The 14,031-nt window shown below is 44.6% G+C and overlaps 1 long non-coding RNA gene across 1 annotated transcript; it reads right to left on the bottom strand.

Annotated features, from left to right (window-relative positions):
- Positions 1-12,371: 12,371 nt before the first annotated feature.
- Positions 12,372-13,635, bottom strand: LOC113051113 (uncharacterized). Its single transcript, XR_003276856.1, has 3 exons — positions 13,170-13,635; positions 12,995-13,072; positions 12,372-12,754 (listed from the first exon to the last, which is right to left on the bottom strand). It is a non-coding gene; the product is annotated as an uncharacterized LOC113051113 (long non-coding RNA).
- Between the last annotated feature and the right edge of the window lie 396 nt (positions 13,636-14,031).

The following is a 14,031-nucleotide window of genomic DNA, read 5'->3' as shown; positions in this document are numbered from 1 at the left end:
TGGAATGGAAGGCATCCAGTAAGGGGGGATACAAGATGTCGTTGGGTGGGACCCAGGAACGTTCCTCTGGACCGTATCCTTCCCAGTCCACCAGGTATTCCAGCTGCCCACCACGGCGCCGGGAGTCCAGGATGTCCTTGACTGTATAGGCTGCACCATCATCTAGGAGGAGAGGAGGGGGGGCTTCCGTCTCGCCAGGTTCTGTGGAGGGAGAAACAGAAGGATGGTGAGGTTTTAGGAGTGACACATGGAATGTGGGGTGAATCCGGTACTCAGGAGGAAGCTGAAGTTTGTAAGTGACCGGATTTATCTGCTGGGTGATGGTGAACGGGCCAATGAATCTGGGACTGAGCTTGCGGCAGGGTAGACGGAGGCGGATGTCCCGGGTGGACAGCCAGACCTTCTGACCGGGTTGGTACTGACGGCCTTGGATCGGCGAAGGTCGGCTGTCGTCCTGCATCTGCGAAGTGCCCGCTGTAGCTGGTGATGAGCCGTGTCCCAGACCCTCTCGCTCTCCCGGAACCAGTAGTCGACTGCAGGAACATCCGAGGGCTCTCCTGACCAGGGGAACAGAGGTGGCTGGTAGCCGAGTACACACTGGAAGGGGGTGAGTCCTGTGGTGGGTTGACAGAGGGAGTTTTGTGTGTACTCGGCCCACCCCCGGAATTGGTTCCTGGAGTTCTGGTGGCCGTGGCAGAAGGTATGGAGGAAGCGTCCGATCTCCTGGACCTTCCTCTCCGTCTGCCCGTTCGATTAGGGGTGGTAGCCGGAGGACAGGCTGATGGCCACATCTAGGAGGGAGTGGAATGCTCTCCATACTCGGGAGATGAACTGGGGGCCTCGGTCAGACATGATATCTTCTGGGATGCCGAAGTACCGGAAGACATGGTTAAACATCAGTTCTGCCGTTTCCATGGCAGTGGGTAGGCTCTTCAGAGGAAGAAGATGACAAGCTTTAGAAAATCTATCAACTATTACCAATATACATGTGTTATTGTCAGAGGGTGGAAGGTCCGTGATGAAGTCCACCCCTAGGTGTGACCACGGGCGATTGGGAACGGGCAGAGGATGGAGTTTGCCAGATGGTAGGTGGCGAGGACTCTTGGACATGGCGCAGCTGGTACATCCACTCACGTACCTCCTGACATCCGAGGCCATGTTGGGCCACCAGAAGCATTCCCGTAGCAACGAGAGGGTTTCATTGACCCCCGGGTGACCAGTGCCAAGTGATGTATGTGTGGAGTGGATAAGTGGGGTGCGCCGTGTCCTGGGGATGTACAGGTGTCCTGGTGGGCAACCCGGCGGGGTGTTGTTAGGAGGTTCGGCAGGAGGAAGAGTCTCAGCTGACCAGGTGATAGGAGTGACTATGACCTTGTCCTGGAGGATGGGTTCTGGATTTTCTGACTTTTCTTCGGGGGCGTAACACCTGGACAGATCATCGGTTTTCATGTTTTTTACCCCTGGGCGGTAGGAGATGGTAAATTGGAAGAGGGTGAAGAATAACGCCCAGCGGGCTTGTCTGGGGTTGAGTCTCTTGGCTGCTCTTAGATATTCCAGGTTCTTGTGGTCAGTGAGAACTTGAAATGGATGTTTGGCTCCCTCTAGCCAATGTCTCCATTCCTCCAGGGCAAGTTTGATGGCTAACAACTCCCGATTCCCGATGTCATAGTTTACCTCCGCCGGGTTGAGTTTCCTGGAGAAGAAGACACATGGATGGAGGTGGCTGGGAGTCCCCTGCTGCTGTGAAAGGACCGCTCCCACTCCGGTGGTTGAGGCGTCCACTTCCACTACAAACGGTAGATCGGGGTCCGGATGTACGAGGAGTGGAGCGGTCGTGAAGGCTTGCTTGAGGGCTTGGAAGGCTTCTGTGGTGGTTGGGGTCCAGGAGAGAGTTTTGGGTTTTTGATGGAGAAGGTTGGTAAGAGGGCTGGTGATAGTACTGAAATTTTAAATGAATCATCTATAGAAATTGGCGAAGCCAAGGAATCGTTACAGCTCCTTGATAGTGGTAGGAATGGGCCAGTCCTTTACTGCGCTCACCTTCGCCTCGTCCATCCGGATGCCACTGTGGTCGATGGTATACCCAAGGAACTGCACTGAGGGTTGATGGAATGAACACTTCTCTGCTTTCAGATAGAGCTGGTAGTCCCTCAGGTGTTGCAGGACCTCCACAACGTGGCGCTGATGTTCTGCCAGGCTCCGGGAGTAAATCAGGATGTCATCTATGTAAACTAGGACGGACTTGTGGAGGAAATCCCGGAGCACCTCATGTATGAAATCATGGAATACGGAGGGGGTGTTAACAAGCCCATACGGCATGACGCAGTACCCATAGTGGCCAGTAGGGGTGATGAAGGCGGTCTTCCACTCGTCCCCCTCAAGTATCCGGATGAGGTTATACCCGCTGCCGAGGTCCAACTTGGTGAATACAGTGGCACCATGGAGATGTTTCAGGGCAGCTGGGACGAGGGGAAGTGGATACCGGAACTTTAGAGTTATCTTATTTAATGCTCTGTAATCGATGCATGGTCGTAAACCTCTATCCTTCTTAGCCACGAAGAAGAAGCTGGAAGCAGCAGGGGATGTAGATGGGCGACTGTATCCTTGTGCCAGCGCCTCCTTGATGTAGTCCTCCATGGCCTTCTCCTCGGGGACGGATAGGGGATATATCCTTCCCTTTGGCACTGGTTCACCCGGCAGCAGATCTATAGCACAGTCCCACGGCCGCTGTGGAGGCAGCTTGGAGGCCCGCTTAGGGAGGAGACATCGCTGAAGGGGGCATAGCACTGAGGTATGGTGATGGATTGGTTCTTGACAGGGCTTTCAATAGACGTGGAGCAGACAGGTAGTGGTTCGGGGGGATGTTCCATCAGGACAAGGCAGCCGGAGATACATGATTGAAAACAAGCTTCGCCCCACTTCAGGATCTCTCCTGTCTTCCAGGAGATAACAGGGTTATGCTGCTCCAACCATGGGCGCCATAGGATTACGTCAGCGGTGGAGTCCTCCAGAACCAGCAGATGGATTTCCTCATGGTGTAGAAGTCCAGTTTGGAGGGAGATGGGACCCACACAGTGACGTATGTATTTCTTAACGGTTTGCTGGTGATTGTGTGGACCTGGTAAGCAGCCAGCGTTGCCGTGGTAGGGAGCTTGAGCTGATGGCAGAGGGCGCCGGAGATGAAGTTGCCGACTGACCCAGAATCGAGGAGGGGCGGAAACTGGAAGAGATACATCAGCGGCAGTAAGTGTCACCACAGTGGTGAGTGGTTTCATTTGGTATCGTGAAGGGAGAATTGCACTCATCATGGGACGAGGAGGACGGACAGCAATGGTATGCCCCGGAGCTGCACAGTATAGACAGAGATTCTGGGCCAGCCGTCTTTGACGCTCCGCCATAGTGAGGCGGTAGGAGTCTACCATCATGGGTTCGTTGGCTGGTTCTGGGGAGCTGACGTTCTCTGGTCGGCAAAGTGATGTGGAGGACTGCACCTGGCCCTGGTGCTCTTTTAAGCACGACTGGATACGAGTGGCAAAGCGGATGGACAGCTGGATGAATCACTCGAGGCCGATGGTATCCTCGTATGCAGCGAGATGCTACCGCACTCGGGGTTCCAGTCCTTGGCAGTAAGTCGTTAGCAAGGCCTGTTCGTTCCATCCACTGGAGGCCGCCAGAGTTCTGAACTGTAAGGCATATTCACTGACAGACATTTTCCCTTGTTTTAAATTGTACAGCTTCTCACCTATCGATGAATCCCAGGCATGTCTGCTGAAAACCTCTCGAAAATGGTTGATGAAGCTAGAATATGACTGAATAACTGGGTTATTTTGAGTCCAGAGTGAATCTGCCCACAGTAGTGCTTTGCCTTGCAATTGGGAAATGATAAAGGCTACCTTAGAGTGGTCCGTTGGGTACAAGAGCGGTTGCATCTCCAGGACCAGGGAACACTGAAGTAGGAAACCGCTGCGTTCCTCCGCCGAGCCAGAGTAGGGCGCCGGCCTGGCCATGGGTCTGGCGTGCACGGCAGGTGAAGGAGTGATGACAGGATCGGTGGAAGTGCTTGCTGGTGGTGGAGATGCTGGGGCTGATATGAGTGTACGACGGAGTGCATCTACCAGGTCTTGGAAAAGGTTCCTTGAGGCTCATAGTTGTGCCTGTCGGTGCTGGTCCGGTCATCTGTTACAGATCACTCGGGAGACTGAGCAGTAACAGATGAAGATGTTTATTAATAGACACAAGCAGAGGAGCAGGTAGTGAGGAGTGAATGGGAGTTTGGATCCGTGCAGGTAAGGCTGTGACTTCTTGAGGGATCGGTGAACCACACACATGCACTTCGGGGAATAGATTCCTTCTGAGATAATACTTACAGAGAGAGTAGAAGAGGAGTTAGTCCTAATAGTAAGCATACAGGAATGATCTTGTCGCGAACGTGACCGGACGAAGACTGAGTGCTTGTGTGTGGCTTTTATGGTGCAGCGCTGATGAGTGGGTAATGAGGAGCAGGTGGTGATGACTCAGTATTCAGGTGAGGGTCTGCGCTGTGATTGTGTGGAGGTGGAACCTGGCGTGTTTGTAACACTGACAACATAGGCACTATTTTCTCTAATACATTAGAAACTGTTTCCCCCATCAAATTGAAAAAGGTTAGAGAAAAACGTACTGTGCCATGGTATAACAGTAATACTCACTCTCTCAAAAAACAAACTCGTAGTCTTGAACGCAAATGGAGAAAAACTCACTTGGAAGTTTTTAGGATTGCATGGAAAAACAGTATGTTAAGCTATAGACAGGCTCCAAAAACTGCTAGGGCAGAGCATATACACAAACTCATTGAAAATAACCAAAACAATCCAAGGTTTTTATTTAGCACAGTGGCTAAATTAACAAATTACCAGACGCCACCTGATTCAAATATTCCACCAACATTAAATAGTAATGACTTTATGAATTTCTTCACTGATAAAATAGATAACATTAGAAATACAATAGCGAATGTAGATTCTATAGCGTCTAACACTTCAGTTTCATCCAAAGATAAACTGCAGTGCTTTACAACTATAGGACAGGAAGAGCTAAATAAACGTATCACTGTATCTAAACTGTAAGGAGGATTTAGGCTGAGTGGATTCCATAAGCGGGTCTTTATTATAGGATCTGAGCATAAAATCGAAACAATATTCACAACTCGTGGTCAGGTCACAGGCTTGGGTCAAAACACAGGCAAAACAATCCACTGGCAGACAAATCCAAAACAGTAATCCAAAAACGTGAGTCAAAAGAGCAAAAGCAAAGATCATAACAAGTATCAACAATGGTACAATGAAAGAACGCTTAGTAAGGCAGTGAACTGGCAATAGTTCGCAAAATGGCAGTGCAAACAAATGACTTATATACAGGGTGACAGGAAATGACAAGACAGGAAATTATGTGGCAGGAACAGGAAATGGCAGAGTTCAATATTCAGGTGAAGGCTCCCTCTGGTGGACTGGAGCCTGATCAAACGTTACAGATTCCCTCCCCCTAGGAACACCTCTAGGTGTTCTTCTAGGACGACCCCTTGGTCTGGGTGCCGGACGATCTGGGTGAGTTTGGTGAAAGTCTATGATAAGTGATGAATCCAAGATGTCCTTAGTTGATACCCACGATCTCTCCTCCGGGCCGTATCCCTCCCAGTCAATGAGATATTGCATCTGACCCCTCCTCCTGTGAGAATCTAGGATCTCCCGGACTAGGTAGGCAGGAGCTCCCTAGATCTCAAGCGGTGGAGGCGGTTCTTCGTCAGTGGTTTCGGGGCTCAATGGGCCGTGGGCCGGTTTCAGGAGGGACAAATGAATGGACGGAGAGATTTGGTAATTAGCAGGCAACTCTAAACGGTACGTAACAGGATTAACTTGACGTATAATCTTAATAGGACCAACGTACCTTGGATCTTAATTTCTTGCACGGAAGTTTCAGCCGTAGGTCACGAGTGGAAAGCCATACCATTTGACCTGGCTGATACTCAGGATGTGGACGTCTGTGTCGATCAGCTTGGATCTTTTGAGATCGAATAGCCCGCTGGAGACGGACATGAGCATTGTCCCAGACCTGTTCACTTCTTCTAATTCAATCATCCACAGCAGGCACTTCAGATGGCTCCCCAGACCAGGGAAACAGAGGAGGCTGATATCCAAGAACACATTGGAAGGGGGTAAGCCCAGTTGAAGAGTGAGTGAGCGAATTTTGGGCATACTCTGCCCATGGGAGGAATATGCTCCATTTCTCCTGTTCATGGCTAAAGTATGATCTCAAGTATCTACCAATCTCCTGATTAAGACGCTCTACTTGACCATTAGCTTGAGGATGATAGCCAGATGTGAGACTGACGTTGATGTTTAAATGTTTGCAAAAAGCTCTCCAAACACGGGATGTGAACTGTGGCCCACGATCAGTCACAATATCATCTGGTAGTCCGTAAATCCTAAATACTTGATTGAACAAAACTTGGGCAGTTTCCATGGCAGTGGGTATTCCTTTCAATGGAATGAGACGACAAGACTTAGAGAAGCGGTCAATGGAGACCATAATGGTGGTGAATCCTTGAGAGTTAAGCAGATCAGTGACAAAGTCAATAGACAGGTGTGACCAGGGCCGTTGGGGAATTGGTAGCGGTTCTAGAAGTCCTGCAGGCAATTGTCGAGGTGTTCGTGACTGAACACAGATCTGACAAGCACGTACATAGTTACTGACATCTGCAGATAATGTGTGCCACCAAAAAGAATTTCTGACCAAAGCCGTGGTGCAATTAATTCCAGGGTGTCCAGAAGCAGGGGATGTGTGAACCCATTGAATGGTTCTGTTACGCAGACTGGTTGGAACATAGATTTTCCCAGCTGGGCACTCTGGAGGGGATGGCTCTTCGTGTTGGGCATGTTGAATCTCTTCCATAATGTCCCACTGGATGGGTGCGATGATGATGGATGGTGGTAAGATGGTTTCTGGTCTCATCTGTGAATTGGCAGAGTCATAGATACGTGACAATGCATCTGCCTTACTATTTTTGCTCCCTGGACGGTATGTGACTGTGAAATTGAATCGAGTGAAAAAGAGTGCCCATCTTGCCTGACGAGGATTCAAACGCTTGGCATTCTTGATATACTCTAGGTTTTTGTGGTCTGTAATGACCTGAAAGGGATGAAGGGTGCCTTCTAGCCAGTGTCTCCATTCTTCAAGAGCGGCCTTGATTGCTAATAATTCCTTGTTACCAATATCGTAATTTCTTTCGGCTGGAGTTAACTTTCTTGAGAAGAATGCACAAGGGTGTAACTTGCCGGGTGTTCCATGACGCTGAGAGAGGACAGCACTGATTCCACAGTCGGAGGCATCAACCTCGACGATGAAGGGAAGTTTAGGATCTGGATGCTTAAGAATGGGAGCTGTGGTGAAACTGGACTTGAGCTTATTGATTGCTGAAGTAGCTGCCTTTGTCCATACTAACTTCTAGGGTTTTCCTTTAAGTAGTGAGGTGACAGGTGCAACTATGGTACTGAAATCACGGATGAATCTACGGTAGAAGTTTGCAAATCCTAGAAATCGTTGTAACTCCTTAACAGTGCTGGGTGTGGGCCAGTCCGTGACAGCTTTTACTTTGATGTCATCCATCTCAACTCCTGAATGGCTAATATTGTATCCCAGGAACTTAATTGATGTAACATGAAACTCACACTTTTCCCCCTTGACAAAAAGACCATTCTGGAGTAGGCGTGACAACACAGTTCTTACATGAGAGATATGATCCTCCATGGAGCAAGAGTAGATCAAGATATCGTCTATGTAGACAATCACATACTGATTCAAGAGATCCTTGAAAACTTCATTAACGAAGGACTGGAAGATTGAAGGTGCATTGGCCAACGCAAATGGCATAACCAAATACTCATAGTGCCCCCTGCTGGTGAGAAAAGCCGTCTTCCATTCATCACCCTCACGGATTCTGATGAGATTGTAGGCAGATCTGAGATCCAATTTTGTAAAATAGCTGGCCTCACGTAATTGCTCCAGAGAAGAAGGGATAAGAGGCAAAGGATGGCGATTCTTAACAGTGATAGCGTTGAGTGTTCGATAGTCAATACAAGGTCTTAAACCACCATCTTTCTTGTCAACAAAAAAGAACCCAGATGCTGCGGGAGAGGTGGATGGCCTAATAAACCCACAAGATAAGGCCTCTTCAATGTATTCTTCCATGGCCTTGGTTTCAGGAATAGACAGCGGATAAACACGACTCTTAGGTGGAGAGGTGTTAGGAAGGAGGTCAATGGCACAGTCCCAGGGGCGATGAGGTGGCAACTTGGTGGCCTTGTCTTTGCTAAACACCTCGGCTAAGTCAGCATACTCAGTAGGGACATTAGTGGGTGGTGAAGTTGGATTCTTGGCTAGATGAGTTGTGCAGACTGGAAGCTTGGTGGGCAGCTCTAGACAGTGAGAGTGACAATGAGGTGACCAACTGACCAACTCCTTCTCCCTCCAGGAAAACTGTGGTTCGTGCGTAGACAACCAAGGATATCCTAGGATAACTGGGTTTCGTGGTGATGATATAACATATAGAGTGATTTCTTCCATGTGAAACAGGCCAACTCTAAGTTTTATGGGAAGTGTTTGATGAGTGATATGACCTTTACCGACAGGACCATCATCAACGGCAGTAACAGCAATAGGTGGCTCACATTTGATTGTATGAATGTTCAACTGCTTAACTAAATCTTGATGGATCACATTTGCAGCAGCTCCAGAATCTATTAACGCTGAAAAATGATGGTTTTCATTAGCAACTGACAAAATGATGGGAAGTGACAAGCATAAACTGATTTGTAAAGTATTGAACATGTGACTCACTCGATAACTTGAATAGGGGTTTGCAGCAGGTTTAACAGGACAGTTGGAACAGCGATGTCCTGATTCACCACAGTAGAAACAGAGTTGATTGAGTAATCTTCTCCGTTCATCAGGTGGTAAGTGAGTACATCCAATTTGCATGGCTTCAGAAGGAACAGACTGACATGGTGTTTGCGCAGTAATAGTAGGCACATAAGCGAAGTTAGACTTGGGACTTGGTTGAGTTCGTAAAAGATTGTCAATCTTGATAGCAAGGGTAACAAACTGGAAGTCGAGGGAGTCATCTTTACATAGTAATTCCTCTTGTAATTTAGCAGACAGACTTGAACGAAAGATGTGCTTCAAAGCAACATCATTAAACCCACTTTGTGCTGCGAGAGTGCGAAACTGGATAGCATAGTCAGAAGCTGGCCTGTTGTCTTGGCGTAACTGAGTTAGTTGAGTTGCTGCATCCATGCCCCCAGCAGGATATTGGAAGACATCACGAATCAAATGAGTGAAATAACTATAAGACTGCTGGATATGTGTATCATGATCCCAAACAGCAGTAGCCCACTCTAATGCTTTCCCGGTAAGCAAGGTCATGATAAATTAACACTTTGTATGGTCTTGGTGATAAGTTTCAGGTTGGTTAGAGAAATAGATAGAACACTGTAGTAGGAAACCAGTACAGTTGTCAGGAGAGCCATCAAACTTATCAGGTAACGCGAATCTTACCAGGTCAGGTCGTGGGGCAGGGAGAGACCGAATGTACTGTGTCAAATGCTCATTGGTGGCTTGTAGCGTCAACAACTGGTGTTGAAAACCATTCAGCAGATCCTTTTGATACTCGATGGTAGAAAGGAGTTGAGAGACTTCCGCTGGATCCGCACCGGGCGAAGTATTCTGTAAGGAGGATTTAGGCTGAGTGGATTCCATAAGCGGGTCTTTATTATAGAATCTGAGCATAAAATCCAAACAATATTCACAACTCGTGGTCAGGTCACAGGCTTGGGTCAAAACACAGGCAAAACAATCCACTGGCAGACAAATCCAAAACAGTAATCCAAAAACGTGAGCCAAAAGAGCAAAAGCAAAGATCATAACAAGTATCAACAATGGAACAATGAAAGAACGCTTAGTAAGGCAGTGAACTGGCAATACTTCGCAAAATGGCAGTGCAAACAAATGACTTATATACAGGGTGACAGGAAATGACAAGACAGGAAATTATGTGGCAGGAACAGGAAATGGCAGAGTTCAATATTCAGGTGAAGGCTCCCTCTGGTGGACTGGAGCCTGATCAAACGTTACATAAACCAACAACATGTTTATTAGATCCTGTATCCGCTAAATTACTGAAAGAGTTGTTACCTGTAGCCAAAGAACCGCTTCTCAATATCATTAACTCGTCATTATCTTTAGGTCACGTCCCAAAACCATTCAAGCTGGCTGTTATCAAGCCTCTTATTAAGAAACCAAAACTAGATCCTAGTGTACTGGCAAATTATAGGCCTATTTCAAATCTTCCATTTATATCTAGAAATTTTAGAAAAAGTTGTGTCTGCTCAATTGAGCACCTTCCTGCATAAAAATGATCTATATGAAGAATTTCAGTCTGGTTTCAGGCCCCACCATAGCACAGAAACTGCACTTGTTAAAATTACAAATGACCTGCTCCTTGCGTCAGATCAAGGCTGCATCTCATTTCTAGTCTTACTTGATCTTAGTGCTGCGTTCGACACCATAGATCATGATATACTCATAGATCGATTACAAAACTATACAGGTATTCAAGGCTAGGCTCTAAGATGGTTAAATCCTACCTGTCCGATCGCTAACCATTTTGTTTACTTAAATGGGGTGTCATCTCATTTATCATCAGTAAAATATGGAGTTGCTCAAGGATCCGTCCTAGGTCCCCTTCTATTTTCAATATACATGTTGCCCTTTGGTAATATTATTAGAAAATACGGAATTAGCTTCCACTGTTATGCTGATGATACTCAGCTATATATCTCAACGAGACCAGATGAAACTTCTGAATTATCTAAGCTAACAGAGTGTGTTAAAAATGTAAAAGATTGGATGACAAATAATTTTCTCCAATTAAATTCGGATAAGACAGAGATATTAATTATTGGACCAAAAAACACTACACAGAATATTGTAGATTACAATTTGCAACTAGACGGATGTACTGTTACTTCCTCTGTGGTCAGAAATATGGGTGTTATATTAGACAGCAATTTGTCTTTTGAAAATCATATTTCCAATGTTACAAAAACTGCATTCTTCCATCTTAGAAACATTGCCAAGCTACGAAACATGTTATCTGTTTCTGATGCAGAAAAGCTAGTTCATGCATTCATGACCTCTAGACTGGACTATTGTAATGCATTTCTAGGTGGTTGTCCTGCTTCTTCAATAAACAAGCTACAGGTAGTCCAAAATGCAGCAGCTAGAGTCCTTACCAGGTCAAGAAAATATGATCATATTACCCCAATTTTACAGTCTCTGCACTGGCTACCTATTTAGTTCCGTATCAGTTACAAATTATCATTACTTACCTATAAGGCCCTGGTTTAGCTCCTTTAGCTTTCTCACATTTGGCTCCCAAACTCTAGAATAGCCTTCCTGATAATGTTCGGGGTTCAGACACACTCTCTCTGTTTAAATCTAGATTAAAAACGTATCTCTTTCACCAAGCATTCAAATAATGTATCTCTTAAATTGTGACTGTAGTTGCATCTGATCAAATGTGCATTTTTATTCATTAGCTTGGGTTAAACTAATTTTACTTTGTTAGATCAGCAGCTATGCTAATGATGTCTCTATTTTGTTTCTATGTTTTGCCACGGGTAACCAGGACTTACACAAGCTCCAGTCTGGATCCAGAACACCTGAGAAGAGATGATGCTGACCCTCAGAGGACCTCAGATGATGCTAACCCTGAATCAACAAACAGAACTAACAATTATTGCTACATGTGTGACTGCATCATATAATAATTATTAATCAGTAATATGAATAATGTTCATCGTCTAGCTGACTACATCTTGTATTAATTTAAAAAAAAAATCCTGTCAAACTTGCACAAACTGACAGTCACCACCATAAGCTACTACTAAATATTGTAGAAACATAATTTTCTGAATAGTTGCTTTGTAACGATTTGTATTGTAAAAAACGCTATACAAATAAACTTGAATTGAATTGAATTGAAGTGAAATTCTTACCCCTAAAAATAGACTTTACACTCTTAGAAGAAAAGGTTAAAAAATGAACCTTTTGAGATTCCTGGAGATTGCAACTGTGGGGGAACCTTAAAGGTTCATTTTTGAATTTTCCAATTCTAATTGGAACCTTCACTTAAAGGTGCATTAATGACCCTCATCAGTTCCTTTATCAACTATTTTCTAGATAGCAATAACATTATTATTTTTATTGTTATTATTATTATTATACATTATAATCTAATTTCACTATAAACACAGAACACCATGATTGTCTATAAACTGTTTAATACATGAATATGTATTACAAACAAACCAACAAACACAAATAAATAAACAATCATCCATAAATATGTATTACAAACAAACTAACAAACACATACAGAAACAAAAATAAATTTCATGCATTTATATACATACACATTAATTTAATAAAACAAATAATAATAATTGGCCATTGTGTGTGGCATATAGGTTTTCAGTTTTCAGTAAAAGTCAGGGTGTCTCTCAACTGTGAAGCATATTCAGTGTTGAAGTTGAAGTGTAGAGCTGTGTTCACATCATCTACTTCACAGACCTCCTCCTCCACTTCCATCATTATTTCTTAAAGAGACTCCACATCCAAGGCATTTGCACATAAACAGCACAGGCTTGGGTGTATCTGGTTCCTAAACAAGGAAAAAAAAAATTATACTATAACAATATTTAGTAGTTAACGTGAAATGTATTATATATATATATATATATATATATATATATATATATATATATATATATATATATATATATATAGCTCCATAGAATAATTCCATTCTAAAAACTAATGTTTAGAAGAAATCATAACCAAGAGAAGGGGTTGAAAAAGAACAAATTATAAATTTAGATATTATGGATACAAATACACTCACCTCACTGATGACACAAAGAGATCTCAGACTCTGCTTTAATAGAAGTGGAAACAGCAGGACAGCAGCAACCACTCACATCTTTAATAGAAAATTTGTTGAACTGAATATGGCATACTATTTTTCTGATCATTGTGATTCTTAGCTTTACTGTTCATGCAAATAAGTGATTTATTACCTTTGTGTGCCAAATCAACACACATTTGTTTTTCTTCATCCAGCTCGGTAACAATATCTCCCCCAGCTGCTGTTCTTTAGCGGTCGTTGATCTCTGTTTGTGCCACCAGACTCTGTCTGTAACTGACCTTAACCTCTTTTGATACAAATCTTGACCAGATAGATCCTGCAAAATAAATAAATAAACATATACATGAAACATTCTCACAGGATAATAGAAATGTAAGTATTGAAGTGTCACATTATTTTTAACAAACATACCTCTACAATGGTTGTGATATTTTTAATAGACTACTTGTAAAATGATCTGTTTTCTTACTTTACTGAACCTGCAGCAAATGTCATTTTTTCGTCAACATTAATCAAAGGTGATCTTTCTTTTTTTAATTTGTTTTTAAAGTGACGTGATGTGACATTCAGCCAAGTATGGTGACCCATACTCAGAATTTGTGCTCTGCATTTAACCCATCCGAAGTGCACACACACAGAGCAGTGAACACATGATCTACATGAACAAATGCAAGTCACCAATGATCTTCATGAACAACTGCAAGTCACCAATAATCTTCATGAGCAGAGTCAAGTCAGCATTGATCTTCTGGAATCCAGTATAAACACCATGGGATTACAAGAGTCTCGTCACTTCTGTGTGGAACTACCAGAGCCTCCCCACGTCTCTGCTGAACTACCAGAGCCTCTCCACGTCTCTGCTGAACTACCAGAGCCTCTCCACATCTCTGCTGAACTACTAGAGCCACTCCTCGGCTCGGCTGAACTACTAGAGTCTCTCCTCACTTCTGCGGAACGTCCAGAGCCTCGTCACATCCCAGCCGAACTCTCTGAGCGCTCGACGGATCCTGTCG

Source organism: Carassius auratus, chromosome 31 (genome assembly GCF_003368295.1).
Source record: "Carassius auratus strain Wakin chromosome 31, ASM336829v1, whole genome shotgun sequence".
NCBI lineage: Eukaryota > Metazoa > Chordata > Actinopteri > Cypriniformes > Cyprinidae > Carassius > Carassius auratus.
This window is presented reverse-complemented; position numbering and strand designations above follow the sequence as displayed.